Below are 16,705 nucleotides of genomic sequence, written 5' to 3' on the forward strand. Positions count from 1 at the left end.
TGGACCCTTCTATGGCCACATCGCGGCGGGAGAGCAGCGGGGAGGCAAAACAACGAGCAGCCGCGCTGGTGAGCGAGAAACAGCCCCCTCCCCCACGCCCGGCCTCTTGCGAACCCCAGGTAGTGGCCACTGATTGACAACCCTCCCCGTCCTCCTGGCATTGTCATTGGGTGCTTTTCAAGCCGATCAGCAATGTGTGTGGTGAAGCACTGGCTCTCATTGGCGGGCCTTTCCCCGCCCCTCCTGGCACGGGGAAAAAGGGAGGCGAGGGGGCGGGGCTAGAGGCTGAAGGGGCGGGGCGGCGGCGGGGGCGCGGAGGCTTAGCCCGCGAAGGCGGTCGGTGGCGGCTGGAGCGGTCGTGCGGCGGCCGTGCGGGATGGGGCGGAGTGCGGTGCCAGGTGGGTGCGGGGCAGTGGGGGGTCGGCGGCGACGTTCAGGGTGTCCGTTCTCTTTTCTGAGAGCCGGGCAGCTGCTGGGAGGAGCGCTGAGGGGGATCAGCCGCTTTTTAGCGGTCTCTCGCCGCTTACCCGCGGGGATAATCTCACTGTGGGAGCCCCCTCAGCACGGCCGCGGCGCCTTTCTTCCCCACAGCCGCGGTGAGGGCAGCGGAGGGTCGCTCGGGGCTTCTCCGGATCGGGCTGTGCTGCCGGTCCCGGGGCTCTCCCGTTTCAGCCGAGAAGGGGACGCCTTGTTTCGAGCCCTTCTGCCGGCCTCGGCCCCTCGCCGGTCCCCAGAGCCGGAGGGCGCGTTCCCTGTCCCCCTTTCGGTCTCGGGCGCGGATTGCGGAGCTCCCGCGGTGTGGGGTCGAGAAACAGGCTCTGGAACTTGCGGTTCCCGCAGCGACCGCGCCGACCGGGTGCGGGTAACACGGCGCCTAGCCCCGAGAACCACACGTTCGGAGGCCTCTGCCCCACTCGTGTTTCCCCACGAGTGACCTCGTACCTGCACCGCGGCGTGACACTGGCAAGTCTCTTCCGATGCCCAGCGGTCTTTAAGTACTTAAACATAATCGTCTTTGGCTTTGAAGGGTGCTGTGAGTACTTGACAGCTCAGGAACTTTTAAACTTCCCCTCCCCCCCCCCCCCTTTTTTTTTTTCTACTCGTGATTTTTTGCAGATTAATTGTTTTTTTCTCCACATATTTCTGAAGTGAATGTGTTGACGAGAAGTGGGGAATCTGAGTGAGTGCAGGCATCTGGAGACAGGGATTTACTGCAACTGCTGCATGTCTAACACTATCTGAAAAGCAGTTAAGAAATACTTAGTCTTTTTTGTCTTGTTTCTCATACAGTTCAGTGATCTCTGTAACTTAACAAGAGAAGGACTGATAATTTTAGACTGAGCAACAGCCTGTGAAGTGGGACCAGTACTTGAGTGACAGGTTATTGGATGCAGTTGTGAGATTCCTTGATAGAAAATACTTCAAAGCACAAATGGTTTAGTTTGTACCCTTTTTGTGTAGGAATAGGAAAAAGCTGTCTAGCTGTGGTTCTTTGTGCTGCTTTTGTGAACTACAGGGAATGAGGGGAGAGTATTCCTATTGGAAAAAGATGGGGGCAATTTATGAAAGCAGTCAGGAACTTCGAGAGACTTGAAATCTGAGGGTGAAAAAGGAGGTTGTTTTGCCTTGTGTATCATGCAAGACTGGCCTTTTTTTTTTTTTTTTCTTTCAAGCTTTAATTAGGGAATCAAAAAGTATTCATTTATATGAGACACTGTTGTTTTGAAATTGCCTGGTACAGTATTTTTGTAGTAGCTAATAGTGTGTGCTTGAGGAAGAGAATGAAGTCATTGAATAAGGCTGCAGTTCTTATCTCTGTCATGCTCTCCCAGGCTACAGCCATCTGTAGCTCAGATGCTAAGTTGTGTGGTCTTTAATATCGGGAGGGTGATATGATATGGAATAATTATGTAGACTAATACCCAGGTTAGAAACCTGTTGAAGTTACAATGCTTGTAAACTTAAAAGATTCAAGATTAAATCCCATATTTGAGATGTGGAACTGCGCTTTGAGTGTTGAGTTACAGCTTACTTTTGCCTTTAAGTTCTCATCAGAAGAAGATGCACTAAGATGCAAGAACAGTTATCTGCCTGCACTGAAATAAAGGCCCTGGGTCATTCTTACTCAGAAAGAAGGTGACTTTCAGTAAGTCCTGTAAGAAAGATGTCTTATCTGCAGCTCTTCAATTGAGACCAGGACCAGACCATTTTCCCTTTGAGCACTGTGGAAGCTCCATTTATTTCCAGCTGAATTTTGGGGATGAGTTGTGCAAAGCAAACTTTTCTTATTGTTTGCTGGAGGATTAGTTTTGTGTTTGTGTTGCTAGTGGCAGTGTGAACACCAATGTTTTGTTGTACTGAAATAATATATAATTGAACTTTTGTCTTTTCCATGGCTATTTTCTTCAAATAAAGGAAAAAAACCCACCCCAGATACTGAAATAGTCTTGATTATACACAATGTTACTGAAATTGTACCATCTTTCCTAATCTTCCTGTTTGTCCATGGAAGTAATAAAAGATTACTTTATATGTCAGAAATAGGATTGTTGGTGCTTTAAATAAAGGGTCTTTCATAGCGGGGTACGTTATTGAGGTTTTATCTTTGATTTATATGGTACAACACACATGACGTTTTATAGTTAATAGCAGCATAGACCTGCTTTATTTTTCAGTATATGCTTTGTCTGCACAACATGTTGCAAAGGGTTACGATTTTAGGAGTAGTAACATAAACTTCTTGGAGACCAGCTGCTCCTTGGTGTGACTACTTTAGCTCAGGTTTATTTACTTTGTTCTTCAGTGAGAAGCTATGTGCTATATATTTCTCTGAAACAAGAATAACAGTGTCTGCAGGCAATAGTCCTGTATGGAGGAAAGAGGAAGAAAAGCCATATTGTGACAGATGAGAGGAATATGATTTTGAAGTTTCTTATATACAGTGATTAGCAGGACAGGATTTCTAAAAACCAAACCAAACTAAAGCAGATACTTTGAAGCATTCCAGAAGAGCTGATGGTAGCTGAGTGTTTGAATGACTGCATCTGCATGAACAGTTACATCTTGGTGTAATTTGTAGTAACTGGAGTGGGAAAGAGCCTTGAGAGGACTTCATGGTGGACTCGTGATGTAAAAAGATAAATATATGCAGTTAAGTCTTCGTTCTTTCAATCCCTCCCATAGCATGGTCTTCCAGTGCTCTCTTGCCTGCTTGTAGTGAGAAATGAGCAAGAAATGTTGTTGCAGTTATAATAATTGCAGCCCGCTCTTGCGAGTCTGTCTTTAGTTGGTGTGTACTTGATATGGTCTCGTAACTATGCTTGAATCTGATATGGGTTGTATAATACAGGACTTTTTGGCCTTTTAAATTCAAATATGATGTAGTGTTCCTCATTCACGTGGGACTTCAATTAAAGTTTTTGGACTTCTTGTGGTCGTTACTGTGACTTCTTTTTATTTTGTGTTTGCTTGGATGGGATATTGAGCTACAGGTTGTGCCTTGGGTGAATTGCACAACTAGCATCAGTTACTAGCCAGGCTATGTGTGTTCTGTGGATTGTGATACTAAGTTTTGTGAACGACCTCAATAGCAGAAAGATATTAATTTACACTACTGATGGGGACAAGTTACTCTTATCAGGCTCATTTCTTAGTTCTCTAATCTTAAAGCTGTTTGGTATATGAAGATCATTAATAGGATCAGATTATAAATGCAGGTCTTCCAGTGTTATATAGAACTGTACATTGCCTTCAGAAGCTTCCTTGTACAAGGAATTCTGTGGGTCACAGATTGTAACTGCTTATTCTCTTAAAAGAGCAGAGAAAAAGGTAGAGAGTGAGTATTAACTTCTCCATACGGAATACTCACATACCGAATACCTGTAATGTAAGAACAACAGTGACTCTACTAAGAATCAAATGGAGGAATCTTGAGCCTTAGCTCTGTAGCAGAACTGCTACTTGTGTTCCTGAGAACTTAGCCTGCCTTTAGATATAATAATGAAAATAACCTGAAGTTCCAACAGATTTATTTGTTCAACTTTAACCTGTGAGTTCTCTCCTTCACACCTACCGTCCTTTAGATCTAACTGTTCAGAAGCCAACCTGTTGTAAAAGCTGATGCACTAGGGTGTTTTTTAACTGGAAAAGCACTGTTGTTTTTCCACCCCTCTTTTGAAAACTTGGATAACTAAAATACTTTCAGCTGCTCATAGATGCAATTTATTTTTCATCTGCCAAAAGGGGAAACAAAACATTGGGGAAAAAAATCAAGACATTTGTGTGTAGAAACATCTCATCTGGAGATCAAAATGAAAGTTTTTGTGCTCATTTAGGCTGTGAACTAGGAGCTTAGCTTGTTTGATTCCTTTATTTTTGGCAGTTGAGATGGCTGGAGAGTTTTTGTTGAATGCTTGTTAATATTGTAAGCATTTGTTGGATTTGCTTGTTTGTGTTTTTTAATTAAACAAATCCAAATTTATTGGTGTTAGGGATTTATAGGTGTTCTGAATTTCAACACATTGCGAGTTAGTTTTTTCACATACTGAAATGTTCTGCCATTAAACTAATGATGTTTTCTGGGTTTAGAATTGATCACTGGATGTGTTTGGGATTTTTTTTTTTGTGGTGGATCTCTCTGTTTAGCTTTTCAAGATTCTTGGAGTTCCTTCCCTGTTAGTTACAAATATCATCTCTGTATTCTTAGAGTGATTTGGTAGCCAAATACAGTGATAAGGGACAATATGTGTTGCTATTAAGTGTAGAACATCTTTATGCCCAGTTTATTTACTATTATATTTTTAATACTCATTATACTCATGCCATGTGAGAAGGCATGCTTCAACTCAGAGTTAACAATACTTTGTATTTTAAAAATACATCTTATAAGGAGAAAAATTGAGCATTATTCAGGTTGGACTTGATTGATGTTTGTGTTTTTTAAATCCAGATGTCAGCCTAAGCCAAAAACAATACAGGAAAATATTTCCCTGTTATTTGTGTGCTTTCAAAGGGGTTATACCTAATGTGTAGGTTTTCTTCTAAACATTAATAACTGCAAACCTCCTTGCAGGAGTGTTTTGGTAAGAAGGACTGGGAAGAACTGACACACACTGTTGAGTGCTGAGTTAGGGAATTGGCTAAGCATTAGTGAACATAATAACATAACTAAAACACGTGGCTTGGACATGGCTGGCATGCAGATATTTTTGCTTTAGTTTTTGAATTAATCTTGCATTCTATAGACACTTAGGTTTTATAATAGTCTTCCAAATATAATGCGACTTTAAACTGCTGGTGACATAAATAAAGTATGTATAGATATCAGTGGTAATTTGAATCTGTTTGGAGTTAATATTTTACAGTCATCATAATTGATATAAATAGAAGTAGCCTATGCTAAGATGGTCGTAACTTCCATTAATCTGTCAAAACCAGAATTTTAGGTTGACTTAAATGTATTTTTCTTAAGGGCAAGAAAAAAAAGACTTTTAAATGTTGCGCACAGAATTACAGCCTGGCTTGTTTTCTCTCTGGTTTCATAAATTAAAACTTTATTTCACTGTTGCTTTGGCATGAGCTTTTATTGTGCATCCCTGTTGTGGAAATCTGCCCAATACAGAAACTATAGAATAGTTTATAGCGGTAAAACTCTATCAAGCATTGTTTACTTACACAGCAGTATGTACAGATAAGTTTATATTGATGAAAAATACACATCACCATTAAGATTAAATGAAACAAACTTCTTGGAGGCTTATGCAGAGGTTATATTTCCTCCTGTGCTGGTCTGAAAGCATAGTTAAGGTTTATTTGGCTGTTCCAACTCTGCATTAGTGTGTTTTGGGGCAGGTTTTTGATATCTGAACATGCACTTGCACTAGAATCGATACATGTGATGATTTTCAAGTCCTCCATCAGCCTTGTGTTTGCTGGTAGATTATGAAGGCAGAGGTTGTTGGAATAAAATATACCAACAGTTTTGGACTCTACAGTGTATGGATACCAGAATATTAAAGTGTGTCCAAAGGAGGGCAACAAAGATGAGGGCATGACTCAGGAGGAGCAGCTGAAGGTACTGGGGTTGTTCTGCTTGGAGGAGACTGAGGGTGGCCTCATTGCTGTCTGCAGCTCTCATGAGAGCGAAACAGAGGTGTTGGTCTTGCCTCCCTGGTGTCTGTTGATGTGGCACGAGGGAACAACTTAAAGCTACATCAGGGTAGTTCAGATAAGATATGAGGAAAAAGCTCCTCACTGAGAGGGTGGTCAAGCCCTGGAACAAGCTTCCCAGGGAAGTGGTTGTGGCCCCAAGCCAGTCAGTTCAATAAGTGTATAGACAATGCTCTTGGGTATCTGATTTAACTTTTAGATTGCCCTGTGTGGAGTCAGAAGTTGGATTGCGTGATCCTCAGGGGTATAATTTAGTAGTATTTTAGAGTCCTTAGAGGACCTGAGTTTCACCAGCTGTTGAGAAGATAGCGCGTGCAAAAATATTTCCTTTTATTGTTGATATATTCATAGAAACTGAAAGTGAACAAAGCACCTCATCAGTGAAGACTGAGAAGCATGAATAATAGCATAAAAATGCTTAATTCGAGTCTAGCTGCTGGCATGAAGAGAACATAATGTTAAGGTTGTATATAAAGGACAATAAGTTGCGAGTTACTGGAGATCTGCTGTATTTATAGGTGGAGAACATTATATAAAGTGTATATAAAAAGACTTCCCTGTACTGGTTAACCAGTTGTCTGCTTATCAGTTGCTGCAGAGCATGATACCGTTGACGGGGCTGTTAGAAGGGCCTGGGATTCAGATTGAATTTGAGGGTGAATGTATTTCAGTGCTGATGGCTGTAATGGCCACCTGAGTGTGAGTATTCCCTTATTTGAGGGTTTATAGTGAATATGTGCAGTCATAGCTGATATATGCAGCTGTTGCCCACTCTTCCCTCTCCAGTGGCTTTTTCTTGCAGCCCAGCACTGCTGTTCTTGTTGCAATGCCTGCCTTTGAAGGTTGGAAAGGGCTAACCTGTCTCTTCTGTTTTTTACTTCTGTAAGGTAAGGACAGTGGGGTTTGGGTTGCTGTTGTGTATGTGAGCGGAGAGGCCTGTTAGAGCAAGTCAGCAGTGTATAAACCCTAACTGACTTGATAAAATAAGGTTGATAAAGGTGTGAAGTTTCTCTTCTGCATTCCTGTGACTTGGAAGATTAAATGGCGTTAAGGCACATACTTGACTCATAGCTGGAGACTTCAGTTCTTCAGCTGATGGATACCAGGTTTCTTGTGGATCTTCATAGTAGCAACTGTTTTGCTTGTAATGAGTAATACTTGGACAGCTTGTGTATGTAATGGGTGACAGGCATAATATATCAAAACATGTTAACACTATTCCAGCAAATGTTGGAATTGATTTCTTGAAGTTTGTTTTGAAATCCTGTAGTAGGAAAGGTCAGTATTCCATGATGCTGAGGAAAACCATTCATGTGCTGTGTGCTTGATTGTGTCCTGACGGAGCAACGGGCAGCTATGGGGAGCAGTGTGCTACAAGAGAAGGCCCGGGAAGCTTTTTGAAACTTCAGACAGCCTTTTGAAACACTTCTTTGAGAAGTTCTTCTGCCTCATTACATGTGAATGAAAAATGAAGAGTTTGAACTTCTGAATTAGAAAGGAGACTTTAGTGAAAATGTGGCTTTTTAGTTCTTCTTCAGCAGTTAGTTTGCTGCTGAGTTTCATATGGAATGTTGAAATTCTCTGGAACTTGTATCAGCGTGGGTTTATTGTAGAGTTATTTCCTGGGAAAGTACTGTTTTTAAAGCTTGGCTGCTGCTGCTTTGAGTGCTTAAACAGCTGCAAATATGGAGGAGATAACACATGGCTTCAAATGAAGCCTATGTTTGATTTTTTTATGCTGAATTTGAAGACTTATACATGTATTGCTGGGTTTTTTTTTGCATATGGCTGAATGTTGAAGTTCCTTCTAACCTCTGTGCCAGCTCTGGAGCTGGAGTGGGGCTTCAGTTAACTCTAAGTCGTATTTAAATATGATGTCTTGGTACAGTTATACAAGTGGTTTGGTTACAGTTTTAGGTTATCTAACTATGTAGTAGGAAAAGGGTATTTGCCAGCCTACGCCAGATAAGCAGATGTGCAAGCCACGTGTTATCCACCCTTCTTTTTGCAGAAAGAACCAGGAACTATCATCTCAGCAGCTTCTTTTTTTTTTTTTTTTTTTTTCTAGATGGAGGGGATCCTGTCTTATTCAGCTCAGTCAGCTTGCTTCTCTTGAAGCTCTCCATTCTTCAAATCTTACAGGTCTTGTATATCTTTGCTGTAGCAATCACTTTATTTACAGCAAATAAAGAGTTCTAGAGCTTGTGAATGGCAAGCATGGAATACCTGAATGTTGGAGTGGTGAGGTACAAATACCTTCAAGAGGAGTGTGTGAAAATGCACTTAGGTGTATAGTCTTTCATCCCTCAAATGAAATTTAACTCTTACAACATTTGCTTCTGTCATCAAACACTCCTCATACTCTTGTAGACTGTCTTGAAATTTCAAGCATCCTTTGATTCAGGGTGGGTAATTCTACCCAAGCACATACATAAAATTAGGAGCAACACTTAGTTATACCTCAGGCTAATAATGCTGCAAAGACTTAATGAATTTCTTTGCTGAATTTGCACTGCTAATGTCAGGAAAAGTGTCCATGTTGACGAACTAATGAGCTATTGGGTTTTTAACCATAAGGCTATTAGCCTGAAATAGCTGCATCTGAAATAATGTAAGATCGTTGGGTTTCTGACCTTATTTTTCTAAAATATTTGTTATTCTACTGGAGAAGGTACATGCTTTGCAATAATGTTATTCTGGTTACCATACTAACAATTCTGAGGACCTCCAAGCTGCAGCTTGATGTCATGTGGGAGATTATATTCTTGGTCACTCTACTGTCTGAAGTGGTGTCTGACTAGTTGGCTTGATGTTGGAGCAGGTTTAGCAGCAGTCAGGAATTTCTGTATCTTGGACAGTGGTGACAAAATTCTGTTCAATGGAATTTATAACTCTGTGAAAACTGCTGGGAAATACAGTTCCACAATTGGAGAAAATTCCAGAACTTCTGTTGTTTCGGTTGCTTCAGGTTGACTGAATATTTTACGTCACTTAGTGAACTGGTCCAGTTACTAATTCTGTGCGTTATTAATTGATGTCTAGTAAAATGAATGAAGTCAAATATTGTAGCAGATTGAACCTTGTCTTAAAATTGTGGCTTTTTGACATGCACAGAAATAGTAAGCAGTCTTATGCAGTACGTAGTCCAATTTACCTGTTTCTGTTACTATCTCTTCATCTGAGACTATTGAAAAAGCAGTGGAATAACCACTTTTAGCGGGCAGGTTTTATTTTTTGCCTATGACAACAGCAGCTGAAACCCCAAGTCCATCTCCTCCTCTCCCTGTCCTATGTTTTAAGATGAAGCTGTTGATGTTCTTTGTTCTGTGCTACTTCCCCATTTGGACTTTCTGTTCCGCTTCCTCCTGCTGCAAACTCCCTCCTGCGCATTTCTTCTGAAGTCTTCTACTTCTCTTTCAAACTGTCCTTTATATCCTAGTATTCCCTGTAAGAAAGAAATGCATAGTGATGAAATTCTTCTTTGTGTCATTTCTGGTAAAAACAACAGATGGCTTTTTTTTTTTTTTTTTCCAAAAAAAAAAAAGAGTGAAATGCTTGGAGATGTGGGGGGAAAAAAAAACAACCCCAAACAAACACCCACCCCAAACTCCAGCAAACCACAATAAAAACCCTCTCCACTGCTGCATTCATCTCCAAAGAAACTTCAGATGGAAGGAAGTAGATGCAAGACATTAAATGTAAACCCTTGCCAAATGTAAACCCTTCTTCCCTCAACTAAGTGAACTGCCTGCTATCAGATTTCTTTAAACCACAGAATGTTATTTTTGGCAGGAACATCAGAAGGAGTATTCTTTCTTTTTAACAGTTGTTGTTTGGAAAACAAGCATATGTCTGGCATCATCATGGATTTCTAAAAGAGGAAGAAGTGAATTTTATTTTCAAAACATTTAGTAAAACTGTATTTTCAGCAGAATCAAATGTCAAATGGTTTTGTAAGCTTAATGGTGTGTCCTTACAGTTGGTTGTCGAGGTTGAAACAACAAGCACCATTAGCCCTTATGACTAGCATTTAGCAGCTTAGCTTAGCAAGAGTTTTCCTCAGCCAAGTTGCTGAGCTCCAGAGAAGAACAAACAGCCTGCAATTATTTTTTTTTTTAAGTTTTTCAAAGCTAAACTTAAATGTTGATGTTCAGATATAAATAAATAAGGCTTCATTTTATGCGTATGGTAATTGTGATGTTAATTGTAAGACCCATGGCTGTAAATCTGTAATTTGAGTGTCCCCACTCTTGTTCATATTGGTAGAATTATGGTTGTTAGTGCCTTAGAATATGAAGCATTAGAAAATACACTGAAGTTTGTGAACCTAAGGGATGACAGTCTAAACAGTGAACAGCTTTGATTTGTTGGTCAAAGATAACTTTCTTTCTGCCTCATTACAGAACAATAAATACAGCATAGAACAGTCCCAGATACCCAAAGAAGTTTGTCCAGGTTCATTTAATTATAGGGATAGCAAAGGAATGGAGAGAAATAGCATTCTATAGCGCTGACTGGAAAACATTAGGGAGATGTAACTGTGAGGGTAGGAAGTGTGTGGGTTGAATCTAGAGGCATAAAACCAGTGAATTTGATTGAGGGTTATTGAAAGTTACTATATTCTCTTTAAGATTATCAACCTGATATTTTAGAACTAAAATATATGGAGGAAACTTTTGAAACAAAAGCTTGTCTGCAATACAAAGCTTGAAGGACAAGTGTTCTTTTGTCAGAAGTGTATTTTTGAGTATTTTCAATCCACTTTGAACAAAATACTGAAATAAATGTAACTTTAGAAAAGATAAGACTGTAGAAATAACTTAATTTCACGGTGGAGTAGTTAATTTGCATGATATTGATAGTGTTCTAGAAAATATGCCTTCTGTGCTTTCCCCCCCACCTTCCATTTTCTGCAGGTGTATAATGAAGTGTTGATCCTCTTTGCTGGTTCAGAGCATGCAGGACTTGCTGATTTAAATAAGATTCTGATTGGGTGTTAAAAGAATAAACTGGACCAAAGTGGGAAGCTTGAGTAACATTTTTTTCTTTAAGCTTGAAACAACTTTTAGTTATTCTGAATAGAAGAGAATGTGATCTGTGGAACAGCCGGCCTTTTAATATGTAATACTCGCAGGTATCCTGTCCTCCCCTTCCCGCTCAAACAAAGAATGTTAGTTAACTGTTTTGTGTTAGATTGGGATTTACAGCAGTTGTACCCAGGAACAGATATTGCTATTCTAATGGCTTTGGAGAAAGCAAAGTTATCTTCCTCATTAATGAGTAGTCTCTGCCAGATAGCTTCTTGGTAGTCGAGAGGAGGCTTTATAAATCACTCAACTAATCCAATAATAGTTTTCACCTATGCTTTATTTATTTTTAATACCTTTTGTTCCTAATGCACAGATAAATTGCTTTAGAATTGCTTGTGCTTTGGGATGAAAGTTATTTACTGTTGATGGCATAATACCACTTGCAGCCATTAAATCAGTGTTCCCCTGTCCTGCAGAGAGAGATGTCAAAGAATGTTAAGGTGCAAAGGGATGTGAAATCTGAAAACACGCCTCTCATGTATTCTCCTCTACTTTTGTGTGAATTTTGGGTAATCACTTTTATTTTGCTTCTCAGTTCTTCAGAGCTGCATCTGGTACAAGATTTAATGTTAAACTTTTTTCTCATAAGTCTATTTACTATTTAATAAAAAGGTAGAATGTAGTAGAGAAATATTTATCAGCCAGATTGTAACTGTACAAGAACTGGGAAAGTTCAGTCATACTTTAGGCCTACTTAGCTGTATCTTAGTTTACTGGTCTTGGTTAAGAAAAAAAGTGCCATATCCCTCTAGAGGGAATGGAGCATTGTGCTGAGGAGGAGAGATCTTGTATTTGTGGGAATAGGGGTTGTGTGTGTTCTCATTGCCATTGCAGTGTCATTCTGTGTAAGGGCCTGGTTTGGGTTCCAGTTTCCCAAGAATAAGTCCTAACTCTCCTTTGGGCAAGTTTATCTTTTTAAGAGCAAGAAGTGGGTAGGGGACAAGAGAGTTCTGCTGATAGCCAAAATACTATTGACCTGTTGTCCAAAACTTTGTGATATTGTACTTTTTTTTAATTAAAAACAGAAAAAGACAGACTGACCTGAAGTGATCATATACAAGGAGTCTGATGGGGAAGAAGGTGTTTTGAGATTTATTCCATGTAACTGTATGATTCCAGCTATCTTTTTTTTTTCATCTGACATGATGTAAAGCTCTGTTTAATTCTTGAAAACAATCTACATTATTTGTAGTTTTTAAAATGTTCAGTAGAGGAAGGCAAAAGGAGCAGGACCTGTAGATGTAGTTGAAATGGATATTTTTTTCAAAATATCTTCATGGTAAGATACTGCACTTGTGGCAGCTGACTGCTTTCCACCTCTCCCCCGTTGGGAAATAAGAAACATGGCTGTGAAAATGATATTGAAGTTGTCTGAAGAAGAGAATTTACGAAAATATTTAGTGTGAACAGGCAAATCTTGAGTCAATATCAACTGCTTGCTGTTGTCTCATGGTAGAGCAGTAGGATAACCTGTACAGGTTATGCAATTAAGATAATGAAGTTCATTCATTACCTGTACTAAACAGCATGAAGCAGAAGGAGTTTTAAAATTCCCTTTTATGAAAACAGACTTTAATTAAAAACAGAAAAATCTCATGGTAACAGGCATGATGGCTTTAAGCCACTGCAGCTTTCTTTTTGAAAGAAAAAGTGGACTTTATTTCAAATACTTCTGGATTTCTGTGATTTGTTTGATCTTCCTAAACTGCTAAGCTCCTCTGCATTGAACAAGATTTGAGGTCACAGATCCATGCAAAAATGTTTTAGTTTAACTGGCTTATAAGCAAAAATGTTAATAACAAAAAAGACCCAAAAGAAATAAGCAAAACTACCTGTCTCATCTGGCCCTTTAAAAACAGGAGGTGGGGGGGAAAACCCCTTGAGAAATCAGGATAAACTTGAACCATGTAGTTAATACTAGAGTATGCTAATCTCTCTCAAGAATAGCTCTTGAGCTAGGGTGTAAAATGGAATAGTTAAATACGTAAGTTTCACCTGTTAAAAATGCTTTAATTTCTCTCCCTCCCTTCTCACGCCCTTTATGTAGTAATGTCCTTAACTGAACCTCATAGATCAACTGTAAGGAGTCACTAGCTGTTTAATTCCTTTGAGTTCTAATTTTATAAATGATGGCTCTTTAATGATTAATCTCTGTGATACCTATGTCTGTCTAAAAGCAATTTAAATGCTTTTTGAGACTTTCAAGCTGGGGAGAAAACCCCACACTTTTCACAAATATCTTCCAGTCTGTGTCCTACTGAACCTTCATAAAGGTTTTGTATATATAGAGACATATGTGTCTATAGCTATATCTAGAGATAGATTTATAGATATGAAAGGCTTTATAAATAGTGAAAACTAAACAGCAATACATGTATACCTACGCATGTACATGTGAGAGAGAACTGTTTATAAGACCAAAATGTTTCAGCTGGAAGGGGCCTGTAATGATCATCTAATCCAACTGCCTCACCACTTCAGGGCTGACCAAAATTTAAAGCATATTATTAAGGGCATTGTCCAAATGCCTCTTAAACACTGACAAGCTTGGGGGATTGACCACCTCTAGGAAGCCTGTTCCAGTGTTTGACCACCCCCTTGGTGAATAAATGCTTCCTAACGTCCTGTCTAAACTCTCCTAGTGCAGCCTTGAGCCATTCTCATGTGTCCTGTCACTGGGTTGCAGGGAGAAGAGCTCAGCACCTCCCTCTCCTTCTCCTCTCAGGACACTGTAGAGAGCAATGAGGTGGCTCCTCAGCCTCCTGTTCTCCAGACTAGACAAGCCCAAAGTCCTCAGCTGCTCCGCACAGGACATTCCTTCCAGCCCTGTCACCAGCTTTGTTGCCCTCCTCTGGATGCATTCAATGACCTTCCCATCCTTCTTGAACTGTGGGGCCCAGAACTGCACCCAGTGCTCAAGGTGGGGTCGCACCAACACTGAATACAGCAGGACAAGCTCCTCTTCTGATGTCTGTTCATGCTGGGTTTGATGCTCCCCAGGATGGGGTTTGCCCTTTTGGCTGCCAGGGCACACGCTGCTGACTCCTATTGAGCTGCTGTCGACCAGCACCCCAAGTCCCTTCCTGCAGGGCTGCTCTCCAGCCACTTCTCTACCAATTTATACTTGTGCCTGGTGTTACTCTGTCCTAGGTGCAGAATCCAGCATTTTGACTTATTAAATTTCATCCCATTAATCATTGCCCGGTGCTCCAGTCTGTCTAGATCCTGCTGCAAGGCCTCCTGTCCCTCAAAAGAGTCAACAGCACCTCCCACTTCAGTATCATCACCAAACTTACTAATGATGCATTCAACTCCTGTGTCCAGATTCTTGATAAATATATTGAGCAGAACTGGCCCTAAAATTGAACCCTGAGGAACACCCAGATGTAGATCTATTCGCTACAATCTTTTGAGCTGTGCCCTTCAGACAGTTCTTTAGCCAGCACACTGTGAACCTGCTCATCCCACAACTGGACAACTTGTCCAGAAGGATGCTGTGAGGGACAATAACAAAAGCTTTACTAAAATCCAGAGAAATGACATCCACCACCATCCCCTTGTCCACTGAGCAGGTGACCTTATTGTAGAAGGATATCAAGTTAGTTAAATAGGACTTTCCCTTTGGGGATCCATGTTGACTGTGCCTGATGATTGCACTATTCAAGTGCCTTTCACTAGTACCCAGTAAATCTTCTCCATATTTTTTCAGGAATTGAGGTTAGACTAACAGGTCTGTAGTCCTCTGGGTCTTCTCTCTCACCCTTTTTGTAGATTGGAATAACCTTGCCCTGCTTCCAGTCAGCAGGGACCTCCCAAACTCTCAAGACCTTTGGTAGATAGTAGAGAGGGGTCAACCATAACATCCACTAGTTCCTTCAGAACTCTTGGGTGAATCCCATCAGGGCCCATGGACTTGTGAACATTCAGCTGATATAGCTGATCCCTACAGTTTCAGTGTCCACAAATGGAAAGTCACTGCATACTTGTGGTCCTCTGACTCAGGGAATTGAGCAGCTCAAGGAAAAAAAAAACACATTGAATGCCTCAGCTTTTTCTTCCTCCATATTGGGCAGGTGGCCATCTTCAACAAAAATTGGTCCAATGTTTTCTTGAGACTCCATTACTATTATTGTACTTTAAAAAGCCTTTTAAGGAATCACAGAGCAGTTTGCAAAGGAAACAAGCTTCATATCTGTGATGGGTTTTCAAATAAAGGATCTGGCCTCTGAGGAGAATGTAACTACAGGTAAGGTGAGGTTTCCATGAGCCCAGGTCTATACCAGAAAGCATCCTTCTGTCTGCTAGGGTGAAGGATGTGCTGTCTTGTCTCGAAGCGTTGAATCTGAGTGCTCTTCTGTTTTTCCATTTTGCTCTCACATACATTCTATACGGGAATTAGCTATGGAGTGATGCAAGTGGTTACTTTCAGCTAGCTCCAGATGAAAAAATGTCTTGCCCTGGGATGGGGTGTGGTAGGGAGAGCAGCTGCTTTCCTGATCCAGCCTGTGACCATCTGCGTAATTATGATTCCACGGGGTTGAAGCTGGTTGTCAGCTATGGCAGTGCTGGGTAAGAGACCATTAAGTACGACCTTGTTGCCTCCTTCCCTGTTGCACTTCTTTATATATGTGATATTTTTTCCTTTTAAAAAAATAGCATCATGTGTTTGGTGTGTGTGTGTGTTTGGTTTTTTTTTTTTTTTAGGCATTCTGAAGCCCACTACATTTCATTTATCAATCTTAGTAATTAGGTTCTCATTTTAGTGGTATTAGGTGTACATGTGATATTTTTGACTAACAGTTTTTCAGTGGGCTTTTGTCTTGTGCTGCTTCATGTTTCCTTTACGCATTTCTCTCTAGTGTTATGAAACAGTAGGACACAAGCTGCATGACCCTCTGCTACTTATGGAGAAGTTTGAGCGAAAGAAAATCTTAGGTTTTGTTCAGGCTGGGGTGAAGTCCACTATTTGCTTTGGATGTTGACTGTTAGCTGTCTGGCAATGTTTGTGTTGCTCATGTTACCATATCCACTTTTTTTAGTGAAGCATTTAACTTGAAAGCCTGTACCTCTGTCTTTTTCATCTAGCCTTAGACTAATCCCTTTAACAAGCCCACAGGCTTGCTTTCTGTCTGGGGTACTTCTTTATACAAAGCATCTGTCTAGATGTTTGCGCTTTGTAGGGCTATCTACTAACCTCAAGAAATGAGGTTGAATGCTCCAGAAAGTAGAATTTAAGATACGCCTTTATTTCAAGCAGCATGTTCTGAAATGTTATCAACTGTCAAACTATGCTGTATAATGTGTGGGTGAGCAACAACTGAAATGGCAGCGGCTGCGGTCTGCTCAGGAAGGTACATTTTAAGTGTTGTTACTCAAGTGGGTCTCCACTTTGCTGCAAAGCTAGCAGCATTCCTTTAAGCAAAGCACTTAGGGGACATCTCTGGGTG

At 40.6% G+C, this 16,705-nt stretch overlaps 1 protein-coding gene across 2 annotated transcripts in view; it reads left to right on the forward strand.

Annotated features, from left to right (window-relative positions):
* Nucleotides 1-315: 315 nt before the first annotated feature.
* WASF3 (WASP family member 3) overlaps nt 316-16,705 on the forward strand; it is a 65,615-nt gene continuing 49,225 nt past the window's right edge. For both annotated transcript variants that reach the window (XM_065830450.2, XM_065830460.2), the window contains exon 1: nt 316-398. The gene's annotated coding sequence lies outside the window, so the exon portion shown is untranslated. The remainder of the gene's footprint in view (nt 399-16,705) is intronic.

Source organism: Patagioenas fasciata, chromosome 1, assembly GCF_037038585.1.
Source record: "Patagioenas fasciata isolate bPatFas1 chromosome 1, bPatFas1.hap1, whole genome shotgun sequence".
Taxonomy (NCBI): Eukaryota; Metazoa; Chordata; class Aves; order Columbiformes; family Columbidae; genus Patagioenas; species Patagioenas fasciata.